The 13,608-nt window shown below is 33.2% G+C and overlaps 1 long non-coding RNA gene across 1 annotated transcript; it reads right to left on the reverse strand.

Moving 5' to 3' along the window:
* Nucleotides 1–60: 60 nt before the first annotated feature.
* Nucleotides 61–2,386, reverse strand: LOC139490282 (uncharacterized). Its single transcript, XR_011656263.1, has 3 exons — nt 2,341–2,386; nt 1,366–1,420; nt 61–942 (listed from the first exon to the last, which is right to left on the reverse strand). It is a non-coding gene; the product is annotated as an uncharacterized lncRNA (long non-coding RNA).
* Nucleotides 2,387–13,608: the final 11,222 nt, after the last annotated feature.

Here is a 13,608-nt window from a genome sequence, read left to right on the forward strand (position 1 = left end):
GTCTCTGATAAAACGGAAAATATCCAAATTATACCAACGATCTGCGATGTACCCTTTCACGCAAAAATATCTCTTACGATAAAAATCAGGCTAAAATTTTCACTTTTGAACATTTCTTTTCGAGTATGATTTTTAATGAAATAAAGGTACCAAAAAACTTGATGCGACTGTCATAAAAGTGTGAGGTTTAGCTAGCTTAAACCAGGTTTTATCCACCCTTTTCGACATAAGTAAATGCCTGTACCAAGTTAGTTTTCCATCAATTTAATGTGTTTGAGCTTTGATAATTTGCCATTTTATAAGAGATTTTTCGTTTGGACAAGACAAGACAAGATAATTTATTACAACTTAGGCACACGTATGGTGCTACAAGAGGATAACAATTATACATTAACAATTGGGGTGCAGTGTTTTTGTGATTTTAACTCGCACTGTCAAAATAATTTTTTAAACCTTAAAATTGAACTTAAACAGACATGGAAAAATCCATTTGTAAAAGGTCAATATATCTATTTATATGTATGTTGATGATTATATCGTGTTATGTGACCGTCGGTTGTTTTCGGGGTCATCTCGATAGTTAGTTAGATGGCGTCTAGACTAAAATGCACATGACACGAAGCTACATATTATCGAGTCCATGCACTGTTAATTGTTTATTTTAGACTTTTTAAAATTTGTATAAATGTTTTACATTGTTATAAATCTAATATGAGAATTTGAGTCAAATTGGTGAATTTTACAGCAAGTGTCTCTTTAAAAACAAATCTGAATTCTATATCAAACCGCATTTTCTAAATAAGACATTGTATTCAGCTGTTTATGCCACGGATAAAAGCAACAAGATAGCATGCCCTTCTTAAGTCTTCCATTCTCAAATTAGTCGTGTTAATATAACGAGTCCACTGTTGCTGATGTTGATCTGCAGTCTCTCTTTCTGTACTTTAAGAAATAAATACGTTCATTAGTATGCATAATGCATCAAAAGGCAGAGTAACACACATTTTGAAAATAATATTTTTTTAAATTTTAGTATATTAAGTAGGCAAAACTAAAAGGAAAGGTTAATTTCAAATAGTCTGTTTGTCTGATATCTAACTGCTATTTTTTATCTTTTTGTACATAGTTCTGTTGAGATATCTGACGATCTTGTTAGTTTAGGGTTTTACATTTTCGAATATATAAGCAATTTTCTCCTAAATAATTCCAAAATAAATGTTATTGAAATTCCAAGCAAAAAACACAGAACGATGACTGTTTAATTGACTTGACATTATAAAATTAATGCGAATGCCAAACTTTTATGAGAATATATTCATTTCCCACACTTTAACTATGAGATTTATTAATTGTATGTTGACTTACATTATGAAGTGATGCCCAGTGTAATACCTATTGTAAGAACAACACAGAATACTAGCTGTAAGTATTAAAGTTAAGGAAATTGTAATTATAATGCATTGTATTGTCAAACAATATGATCATTTCAATGAGAAAAATATCCGCAAAGTTATCAAAGTTCAAGGTCGTTAAACAACTACAGAACGGTCTTCGAAAGTTATCATAACACTAATTTATACATTGCGTAGGACTGTTATTTTTCTCTGATGAAATTATATTAGAGAGGATGGAAATAAACTTACAACGCCATTGCACATAAAGAAAACGACCAAAAGACCAACAGCAGTATACAAAACGCAAAGCTCCTGCTTCTTGAGTGGCACCCGTCGTGTTGCTTATGCAAGTACAAACCCAGTATATATTAGTTGAATTCGTTGGGTCAACGTCGGGCAAAAATAGGTCGGGATTGTAGTTACGACAATTGGAAAAAGAGAATGGAAATAGGGAATTGGTCGAACATAAGCCAATTAAAATAAACACACAAAATTAATATGTGAAATAATAACGGTCAACTCGTGATGGCGTATGTTAAGTTTTGAAATGTTATTGTGAATGCAACAGATATAAGAAGGCTAATAAGATATTATTTAACTAAAACCAATTCGAGCATTGACATGTTACGCAACGCTCTTCTTCGACAGACAATGACCCTACTGCTTCAAATAATAGATGGCACATTGCATACAGAACAAGACACGAAAAACGCCATAACAGCCGTTTCTGTTTTCTTTCCGAAGCAAAAATCTGTCATTGTTTTAATTACTGAGGACTTTCATAAATATTCTATAGTATTTACACGAACTTATTCCATTAATTTCCATTGACTTCCTAAATACAAAACTACCCAAGCACGATTCATATAAGAGCTTTCTAAGTATTTTTTACATGGCATTTTATCTTTATATTAACTGCTTTCCTCACAATTCATGTAAAGGATACGGCACTTATCGATAGAAGTATTGTATAACATACATTTCTGCACTCCTGCAAAACAGAAAAAGCTAAATTAATAAACTATCATAACATATTGAACAAATCAGTAAGAGTCCTATTCTTAAATTTTGTTAAGACACGTTCAAGAAAAGCACTTAGTTACTACCTACTTAACAGAGCAAAAACTCGTACTTTCAGTTTAAGGTCTGGAGAAAAACTTTAATTTCAGTATTAAAACTTTAAAATCAAAAGTATGAGTAAATCTATGATTTTAAAATTGTAAACATTGATTTTTTTTAAATCCAAGTTTTTAGACTTTGTATCATTGTCATATTGTTTAGGGTTTTTTTTTTTGTTACTTATTCTGACATCGGACTTCTTTTAACTGAGTTTTACTGTGCGTGTTGCTGTGCGTTTGTTTTTTCTACATGGGCTTGAGGAATAGGGGGAGAGTTGAGATCTCAAAAACATGTGTAACCCCGCCGCATTTGTGCGCCTGTCCCAAACCAGGAGTCTCTGGCCTAATTAGTCTTGTATGATTTTGAATTATAGTTTCTTTTGTATATTTCGGAGTTTAGTATGACGTCCATTAATACTAACCTAGTACACATTTTTGTTTAGGGGCCAGCTGAAGCACGCCTCCAGGTGCGGGAATTTCACGCTGCGTTGAAGACCAATTGGTGGCCTTAGGTTGTTGTCTGCTATCTCGTCGGGTTGTTGTCTCTTTGACACGTTACCCATTTCCATTATAAATTGTAATAAAACTCCCGTTAATATTGTTACAAATAAAAATAGTGAGCATATATACATATAGTCTCTTAAACGGTTGAGTTGGATCATTATTTAAGGCCGTATAGTAACCTGTAGATAATACCATCCTCGTCCTTCGGTGTCTGGTCTCGTAGGCAATCATAACATATCTTATTTTTATACGATTTTTCATTTACATAAAAAAAAAACGTCTATATATCATTGTATTGACAAATTTTATCAAAACAAAGATATTAAAAAAACAAAAATGTGTGTCGACAAGAAATGATACCTCGCTCACACTATCACACTACCTAGTTCAGTGAACCACAGAATCTTGATCAAAATGCTTATTCGACAATTTTTATAAAACGCCCACATTCTGATGAACAGCAACACAAAATAATCTTCCCAAAATTTATCCTGATGTCATCATGAGATTTGATATCTCTCATATTGATTAGTTTCACTGATGAAAGTTTCATTTGCAGCTTATTCTCTGTAATTTGTAGAAATGTTGACGTGACCAATTTAAAGATAGAGCAGAATTTACAGACACTATTTTTAGTTGTAGAAATTTAAAAGTATCTAGGTTGTAAAACTACAAACACATTTTATAAATTACAACATGTACATTCGTTCATGTTAAACATGTAGAATCCTTACCAGAGGTGATGTCTGAATTATCTTTAGCTACATAATTGATCATAACTGTATCACAAATTCCACTTGTTGTTTTGTCCAATCTACAGCCGTATTAGTAAAACTTCAATCATGCTCTTTTGTCCTAAGGGCTGTTTAAATGTTCTACACATCCCTTAAATTTTTATAACAAAATATGCCACTAATTTCTATCACTTGAGTTTCAGCAAACATTCATTAATTAGTAAAGACACCTTTATTTTTGATATGGGCTACTGTCAAAATGAAAATCGAAGAAATTGTAAAAATCAATTTATCTATCAAATTACCCATAGCCAGAAATTTGTAGTACTTTTGCTAATTAATATTCATAATATGTAAATGAGAATTGTACCACGTGATAATAGTTTGAACTGGAATGGGTTGATATCATTAAAATCTTTAAAACACGGATATTATAAGTTGCCCGTCACAAAGCCTTGATTATAATCACTCTGATATTTCCGTAAAGGGAAAACGGTACTATTTATTCTGCCATAGGCGACAATACTAACAATTCCTAAATTTACCACTTTTTATAATAAAAACCTGAATAAAACAGTTATGTGTGGTGTTAGTACTTTATTATTCTATTTTAAAAATTAAAGCCAAATAGTATCATGACCAATTTCCAACGGAGCTTGTTTATGTTATCCATGCCCACCGTCATTTTACAACAAATTTTGGAAATTTTGGAAGCCTTTTCGAATAATTCTCTAGAAAATATTTCAATAGGTTTTTAAATTTATATTGGAAATTTACACACTGCAGTTATTCATAGATAATTAAAAAAATATATTGTACCCTTACATCCAATCACAGCGCTCCTAATTTGACTTCCTTCACCTGCCTTGGGTACACAAAAGGCCAACCTAATGCTGGGAAAATGTAATACTACCGTTTTCCCTAAAGTTGTCAGGCGGTCAAAATCAAAACAATGAACACGAATTTAGTGAATTTTTCATGTTTTTGTGAGGGTTTTTTTTTCTTGAAATAGGGGCATTTTAACTTTACGTGGGAACCTAAAGTTCAACGACTACACATACAAGGTTTAAACTTGCTTATTCTCTGAACATTTAAGTTTCAAGTTTTATCCCGGCAACCTGTTTTTGTAACGACCTTGTTAGCCAATTTTCAACACGAAGTTTGCAAATTTGACGTTTCAGCCATTTTAGCCTGTATTTAATACTGCAATGTTAAAAGCCTCTCTCTTCAATTTTTAAAATAGCTCAGGAACCTTGATTTTTGCAACAACAGTCATTATGTTTCGTTTAAATTGTGTTTATTGTTATGTATATTTACTTTCTGTCCCGGCAACCTATCTATCACTTAAATCATGGAAGTAATATTACTTCCATGCTTAAATTAAAGTTAAAACACACATTTTTTTTTATTTCCCTATCATTTCAATATAATTCCCGTGACCCGTATTCGATTTCTTTAGTATAATATTCAAATAGGCAAGGTGGCGTTGATTTCTGGACATGCTGAACTTTAATTAGCCTCTAGTGAGGGGGATATGACCTTTATCGGGACTCCAGGATCGGGTGTTTTTAAGCTCAGGATTTCGGGATTGACCCTTTCGGGATCCAAGAATTCTGTTTTTGGAATATCGGGATGTCGGGACCTCGGGATTTCGTCTTTTTAAGCCTGGGATTTCGGGATCAGGACCCCTCATACCCACTCTCTAAGGATGTACCTTAATGATATAATATTTTATGTGGAAACTAACTTCCATAAAGATTAAATCAATAGTCTAGATTACAATTTCTCATTCGTGTCTTTTTTGCACTGGATTTGATTCACTACGTCTTCAATTACACACAAGGTAAAACGGACATACCAGACATGAATTGTGTTTTGTCTTGTAACCCATTGTATTCAGGAATGAAAAATTGCAACGACCAAATATTTTTTTCTGCTCTCAAATTGATGGAAAAAAATCTTTACATATATTATTACCCTGTCATCTATAGCAGTGGGAGTTATAGCAGTGGGAGTAGGTATGCGGTTTACTTCATCTATCTGCTGCCGAGTAACACCTAGGACCACTAAACTGTCTGTTGTTGTTTTCCATTTGGTCTGAAATTCACTGTACGGAACTATTCCTGTTCTTATAACCTGCATCTCCTGATTGAACACATTCAATCTCTTCACTGCTTCAATGTTCGATCCATTAATCATTGAGCATTCGATTATAAGGAAACATATAACATTCAGATTTAGATTCCGAAATGTTGTGCATGATGTTATAACTTTACAAATACATCCTGACTTCCTGCAACTATTTGTTTTTTCGTCTTTATACAAGAAACTCCATTGTCTTTTGGTCAATGTTGCCGATATAGAGTATGCACAGTCAGCATGCAGTGCACAGCAAGTTATATTGACACGAAAACAGTGCATAATGCGATGTTTGTTTGTCTCTAGGAATTGGTAGAACGACACTCTATTTTCTCGTAGATGATTTTCGAGTATCTTTTCACACGTTGGATGAACTAATTGATTTAGTAATTTATTCAGACGCTCGTAATTTTGCTGTTCTGATGCCATGTTTCTAACATCGACAAAAATAAAAATAAATTATAATTACATAAGTATAAAATATTAACTTATTGGTCGTGCCGGTGTCTATCTGTACTGTTTATGCAGGTGCTGTATGAAACTTAACCCGAAAGACAGCTGCCGAAAATAAAGGTGGCATAGTATGTACTTTATGCTTACTTTCATAGAATCCGAACATTCTTTAATACTGATATTTTATGTATTGTGTCATTGTATCTGGGTTTTTTTTACCATTGTTTATCATATATGCGGTGAGGTTCTATTTTTCAAACTAATTTTCATTGCCTTTTTTATTCCTTTTGATACCCACCCCACTGCTCGAAATGAAAAGCAGGATGTTTGAGTGTTTTTAAAAAAAAAAGTTTTACACCCGCTCAATGTGCATGCGGCTTTTTCTTAACATATTCTTTCTGTTCCTATCTTAAAGTATACGTTGTCTTATTGAAATATTCCCCATTTCCCTTCTCAATTTTCTGTTGCTTTGAAATTCTAAAAATGAATATATATATTTGAAAGCTCTTACCTTTATTTTTGTGTTCAATATTCCATAACCTTTATATTTATAAATAGTTTGACCTTTTACATTATTTTTTTTAGAATTGTGTAAGACTTAGCAAGTGATCCACATAAGTGAATTTTGATTGTTTTAATTGTTGTATTTAAATTTTGCATATTTAATAAAGGAAATTAGTCGTACCAGCGTAATGTTAAAATAAAATTGGACTAAATTGTAATCGGAACCTTTTAAATATGTCTCTGTTATACTTATACACATGGGTGTTAAAACACCAAATTTCTAAAAGGAAAAGTACTAATTGCCTTCAGTTTATAAATTATGATAATGTGCAAAAGTCATTTCAGCTTTCAGTCCAGGTATAAGAAGACAGACAGACAAGTTGTGTCGACATAAATGCCTAATATTCAAGCACTTCCGGCGTCAATGCGAAGTTTGCTTCATATGTAGTTCTTGGTCTTGTCACATATAGGAAAATTACAAAACCGTTGAAAATATCAGATCTTCGATAGGGGGCATGGGATATCGTATAAATGTAGGACTCGGAGGTGCGTTAGGGACTCGGAGGTGCGTTAGGGACGCTGAAGTGCGATGGTCACGCTTTAGTGCGATGGTCTACGCCGAAGTGCGATGGTCCGTACGCTAATGTGCGATGGTCTATATATGTTGTTATTTATAGTTTTATGCTTAATGAGAGAACGTTCTCTTTAAATTTTCTGTATGAAGATATTTTCTGCGTTAATATTTATATTTGTTTTCGTTCATTTTTTGTACATAAATAAAGCTGTTAGTTTTCTCGTTTAAATTGTTTTACGTAGTCATTTCGGGGCCTGTTATAGCTGACTATGTGGTATGGGCTTTGCTCATTGTTGAAGGCCGTACGGTGACCTATAGTTGTTAATTTCTGTGTCATGTAGGTCTATTGTGGAGAGTTGTGTCATTGGTAATCATACCACATCTTCACATATCATAACACGAAGAGTATGTGGTCCGGGAACACAATTATCGTCCGTTAATTTTCGTTGTTCATACTTTGAGTTAGAGTCGATGAAGTTTTCTTTAATTTAGTACAACACACTGTACAAATATCATTGATAAAGCGCAAGTGGGATTTTTTTTATTTTCATTTATTGTCTAAAAGAAATGTACTATAAATAAATTGTGTTCTCGGACCATGTGAGCGAACCCATATATAGTTAAAGGTTTCAAAGCACAATCGTATGTAAAATACAATTAACTTCTGTAAATTTCAAAAAAAGATGTGCTTCACAGAGGCTTAATTTCACATGTTTTCTAATAATTTCATTTTACCGGTAGTATTAAGAATGTATATAACTTGTATGCATAATGGATATACAAAACAATTCCATATTTTCTTAGTCCAGTTGCAGTAAAAGCGACATGCGGGTGATAAGTTATAAAGTACTTATTATATTTCGTTTTAAGCAGCTATCACATATTCAGTCAATAAAATAAGCACTATTTTTAATGGAAAATATGTTTGCTTGTAGCTGCTGGAACGATTGAATGAATTTTAACTTTTTTTGTGCAAAGTCTGAGAGTACACTTAAACTTTACGATTAAAACTTGAAATATTCTCGATTTTTTAATTAATAAACAATAATGCTTCTTCTAGCACAGATATTTACTTCTTTATCGACACGAACAATATGCAATTTATGTAACCCATCGCACTACAGCGTAACCACCATCGTACCTCGGTTTTGATATGAATTGAACGAATAAAATTGAGAAAGGAAATAGGGAATGTGTCAAAGCGACAACAACCCGACCATAGAGCAGACAACAAGTATTGAAAAAACAGCAATGAAAAAAAATCCAGAAAACAGGAAATATTTAAGTTTCTATTAATAAAATCGTAACTTTGAGAAAATATCTGGCATGTCGAATAAACTGACAATACTACGTTTTGTTTCCGGGTTTCTGTTTCGTTTTTTTTTTGTACTCTCGCTATTAATTTGCACAACAAAACAGGTTGAAATGAAAAGGAAAATATTATCAAATACAGGGATTGTACCAGACAAGAAGTGAGTGTGAAATGAGGTAGTTGCTGATAAAAAGTAAAATCACAAAAATACTGAACTCTGAGGAAAAGTAAAAACGGAAAGTCCCTTATCAAATGGCAAAATCAAATGAAAAAAAAACACCACATCAAACGAATGGACAACACCAATTAGACATTATTCGATTTTTTGACAAATTTCAGGATAGAAGCATTTAGAGGTTTGTTTAAAATATTACAGTGCGTTTAAATTAAAAGTTACATAACCTATAGTGGGCTATATTTAATGTTTAATAAACTTGAGAAAGGAAATGGGGAATGTGTCAAAGCGACAACAACCCAACCATAGAGCAGACAACAGCCAAAGGCCACCAATGGGTCTTAAATATAGCGAGAAACTCCATCACCCGTAAGCGTCCTTCAGCTCGCTTCTTAAAAAATATAAATACTTGTACAGTGATAATGGACGTCATACTAAACTCCGAATTATACACAACAAACCTCAATTAAAAATCATACAAGACAAACAAAGGCCAGAGGCTCCTGACTTGGGACAGGCGCAAAATTGCGGCGGGGTTCAACATGTTTATGAGATCTCAACCCTCTCCCTATACTCTAGCCAATGTAGAAAAGTAGACGCATAACAATACGCACATTAAAATTGAGTTCAAGAGAAGTCCGAGTCCGATGTCAGAAGATGTAACCAAAGAAAATAAATAAAATGACAATAATACATAAATAACAACAGACTACCAGCAGTTAACTGACATGCCAGCTCCAGACCTCAATTAAACTGATTGAAAGAGTATGTCTTCATCATATGAATATCAGGCAAAATCCCTCCCGTTTGGGGTTTAGTATCATAATATCCTAAAATATATGAGAAGAACATAACCCGTGTCATGTCAACAACTGTTTTTTTTTAAATAAACGTGTTTAGTTCCGATGAAAAGACCCTATAAGTGAATCAATATTAAAGCCAAAATTTGCAATCTTTAATTACCTGACAACAGTATCGTAACTATATCCCTTTTAATAAGTCTGTTTAACGGTTTTGTAAGCTTTTGAGGTGAATACTGACATTTTTAAGAACACATGAGTCGGAAACAGTCCAATCAAAATTACATCTATTTCTTATTTACTATTGTTAATTTAAAGACATTAAGGAAACTGTTATTTAACTTTTTACGAATTCAATGTAGATATGCCTTTGCTAGCTTCACTGCATGTTCAAAATGCACAATACTAAAACTTTTGCTTTATTGTTAATGTAAAGTTGTGTCCGGCAATCGCGACAGTAAGCAAGACAGTCTTAATCTAGAGAAGTACTTTTGAATGCTACATCTCAGTCAGAACGGTGCTTTCTTGAAGGCGGGATTATAAAAAATAGAAAAATAGAACAGTAAGCCTTTTATGCATTGGTGTCATTATAACGAAAGGCTATATTAAAGAAGACAGAGGAAAAGTATGAATAATGACATTTTCGCTTTTATTAATACATTTTCGACGGAAAGAGTCATCTTTTGGAGACGATCCTGCCACTTGTATAAAAAATCTTGTCAAGAGTTTATTGGTTTTGATTAAAAATGTCGATCAGTACACCTCAAAGAGATTCAGTACAAATATATCATATTAGTTAGTAGTCTTAATAAAACAATGATTATCTTGGACGACATAAAACAGGAGAATATATTATTTACAATATTACATAAACCGTTAGTAGAACAAAACAGACAACGCCAAAACTTTACCGTAAAAGGGATGAATTCAGCTTCCTAATTGTGAATTTTAGTTTCTATGTAGTACGATATCAAAGTTTTGTATCTCCAAGTTGATGGCTGCATTCTCTATCCTGATTTTCCATGACAGAAGGTTGCTACTCACATGGAAAATATATTGTACTCATGGTTCAAATTACTAAAGTTAAAGTAGTCCTTTACCTTACAACATTTTTTTTTTCCATTTACCTGTGTACAATATTTTATTTTATTTAGCGGTATTTTGTTATGGTTGTCTTTTCGACATCTCACCCCTTATGATATTGATTTTATATTAAGATTGTTTCATATATTAATTGTTTTCGTTCAGTGCATTTTCACTTGTTTGTGTTTTGTAAGTATTTTGAATCAGTTAAGCCATTTCTATTGATATTTTATAGTATGTCTTTCTATGTTGTAATGTTCTACTTTTGTTTCAGGTAAGGGTGAAGGTTGGTATCTAATAAAAACGCCTTTGTTTATACCTGTCCTTAGTCAGGAAGCTGATGTTCAGTGGTTGTCGTTTGTTGACGTTTTTCATAACAGTTTCTCGTTTCTCATTTTTTTATATAGATTATACCGTTGGTTTCTCTGTTTGAATAGTTTTACACTAGTCATGTGTGAGACCCTTTGTAGCTTGCTTCGCGTTCTTGCTACACAATACAGTCCCCTTTACACGATTATGATAATACCGAATTAAACTTATCAACGAATGTGTCCTTATAATGAGTAACATGACGTGTCTAAATTTTTGTGCATCATCTGCTTCCCCCTAAAGATTACCTTTGGAAAACCCCTTGTTTAGTCTTTAATGGGTGTTTTGTTTTTGTTGCACTTCAGTGTGTTTGTTCTGCCTTTGTTTTCTTTTTTGAGGAAATGTGTTTTCTTCTGCTTTAGTGTGTAACCCATATTTGTTTTCTCTAAATCGATTTAAGACTTTTGAACAGTGGTATACTAATGTTGCCTTTATCAAATAAAATGTTTTGAGGAGATTGATTGTTTTCGTCCTCTTTTGTTATTGCCATGTTGTTGACAGTTACTCTTCGAATTATGAGTTTTAAATGTCCCCTTGATATTTTTCGCCTTTGTTTAATAAAGAAAATAAGACGAAAGCCTTACAATAGCTTACAAAACACTATACAGAAAACTAAAGATAGAGGAAGTCTGATCAACCAAATAAACGAAGGGTATAGCTGCACAAGTGTTATCCGACGTGTAACTCTTAATGAAATTCATTGATATTAAATATTTATGGCCAATTAAAAAAAACTCCTATGATTTCAATCTATTCAAATAATGTAATTATTTTTTCACTTTGCAGGTGTTCAGTACAACTATTTTTTAGTTTTTAAGTGCCTGCGACAACGTGACCCAGGATTTTTTTATTCCAAAGTCATGAGAACTGTTTTTTACGGTGGCAGAATGCGGCCATGAAAGAAAAAAAAATTATGTTGTTCCCTCAAGATACTATGTCGTTCCCTCAAGATGCTATGTCGTTCCAACAAGATAGTTATCTCGTTCCCTCAAGATACTATGTCGTTCCCTCAAGATAGTTATCTCGTTCCCTCAAGATACTATGTCGTTCCCTCAAGATAGTTATCTCGTTCCCTCAAGATAATTATCTCGTTCCCTCAAGATACTATGTCGATCCCTCAAGATGTTATGTTGTTCCCTCAAGATACTATGTCGTTCCCTCAAGATGATATGTCGTTACCACAAGATAGTTATCTCGTTCCCTCAAGTTACTATGTCGTTCCCTCAAGATAGTTATCTCGTTCCCGCAAGATACTATGTCGTTCCCTCAAGATAGTTATCTCGTTCCCTCAAGATAATTATCTCGTTCCCTCAAGATACTATGTCGTTCCCTCAAGATACTATGTCGTTCCCTCAAGATACTATGTCGTTCCCTCAAGATGATATGTCGTTCCCACAAGATAGTTATCTCGTTCCCTCAAGATACTATGTCGTTCCCTCAAGATAGCTATCTCGTTCCCTCAAGATACTATATCGTTCCCTCAAGATAGTTATCTCGTTCCCTCAACATAGCAATACAATTATATTGATTTATTCTTTATTTCCAACTTCGAAACGGTGGAGTAAAGACGTGGAGTTACTTCCAATTCACTTTTTAATCAAATGCGGAACAATGCAAGAACGAGAAATTAAGACCACCGACACGAAACACGGAAAATAAATAAGGGGAAATACGAAGCACGCACATCGAACCAAACACGAGAAAACGAGAAATAAAACACCAAATCACGAAAACACGTAAAATGAAAAAGCCGAAAACGTTGCACGAAAATAACCCTTTACCACCCTTAGAAAATAAAATTAAAAATGAGCCACAAAATGTTTTATCATCTCCTATTCCTGGATTTCTAATACATTAACCTAACTGTTTGTGTTGTACATGTGCATATGTATGTAATCAGTATCTTCCTTAGATTTAATTTTCAAATGTTAAAAGGGTGAAAAATAATTCCTTTTCTGTGTATCCATGGCAACATTCTTCATTTATTTACCATAAAATATTGCAAAAAGGGGGTAAACATGCATGTCACATATCCCCCAAAAGTTGGATCAAACTAGAATTTCAATGCCTTTGAGTGATACCTTTTTAGACACTGTTTTCATAAATCTTCCTAATGATCAAATAAAAAATGGGTGTCTTTCGCCTAATTTTTTCGTAAAATCTAATCACAAAGTTCGTGCGACAAAAAGTTGGAAAAAAACATTACAAAAATTGCCGGACCAATGTATGGTATGGACATACATGTACAAATACGGACTGTCATACAGAAAACAGCCTATATTACATACATTATATGATCTTGATGTTCATATAAACCCAATACGAAGGCTATTTTAATACTCAGCTATCCAAAAATGAATTTTATTGCACACTAGCTCTTATATTTGAAAAATCCTCAGGGGCCAAAATGCGAAACTACACATCTAACTGTGGAGTGCTACCTTTACTG

The sequence above is a fragment of the Mytilus edulis genome, chromosome 9 (genome assembly GCF_963676685.1).
Source record: "Mytilus edulis chromosome 9, xbMytEdul2.2, whole genome shotgun sequence".
Taxonomy (NCBI): domain Eukaryota; kingdom Metazoa; phylum Mollusca; class Bivalvia; order Mytilida; family Mytilidae; genus Mytilus; species Mytilus edulis.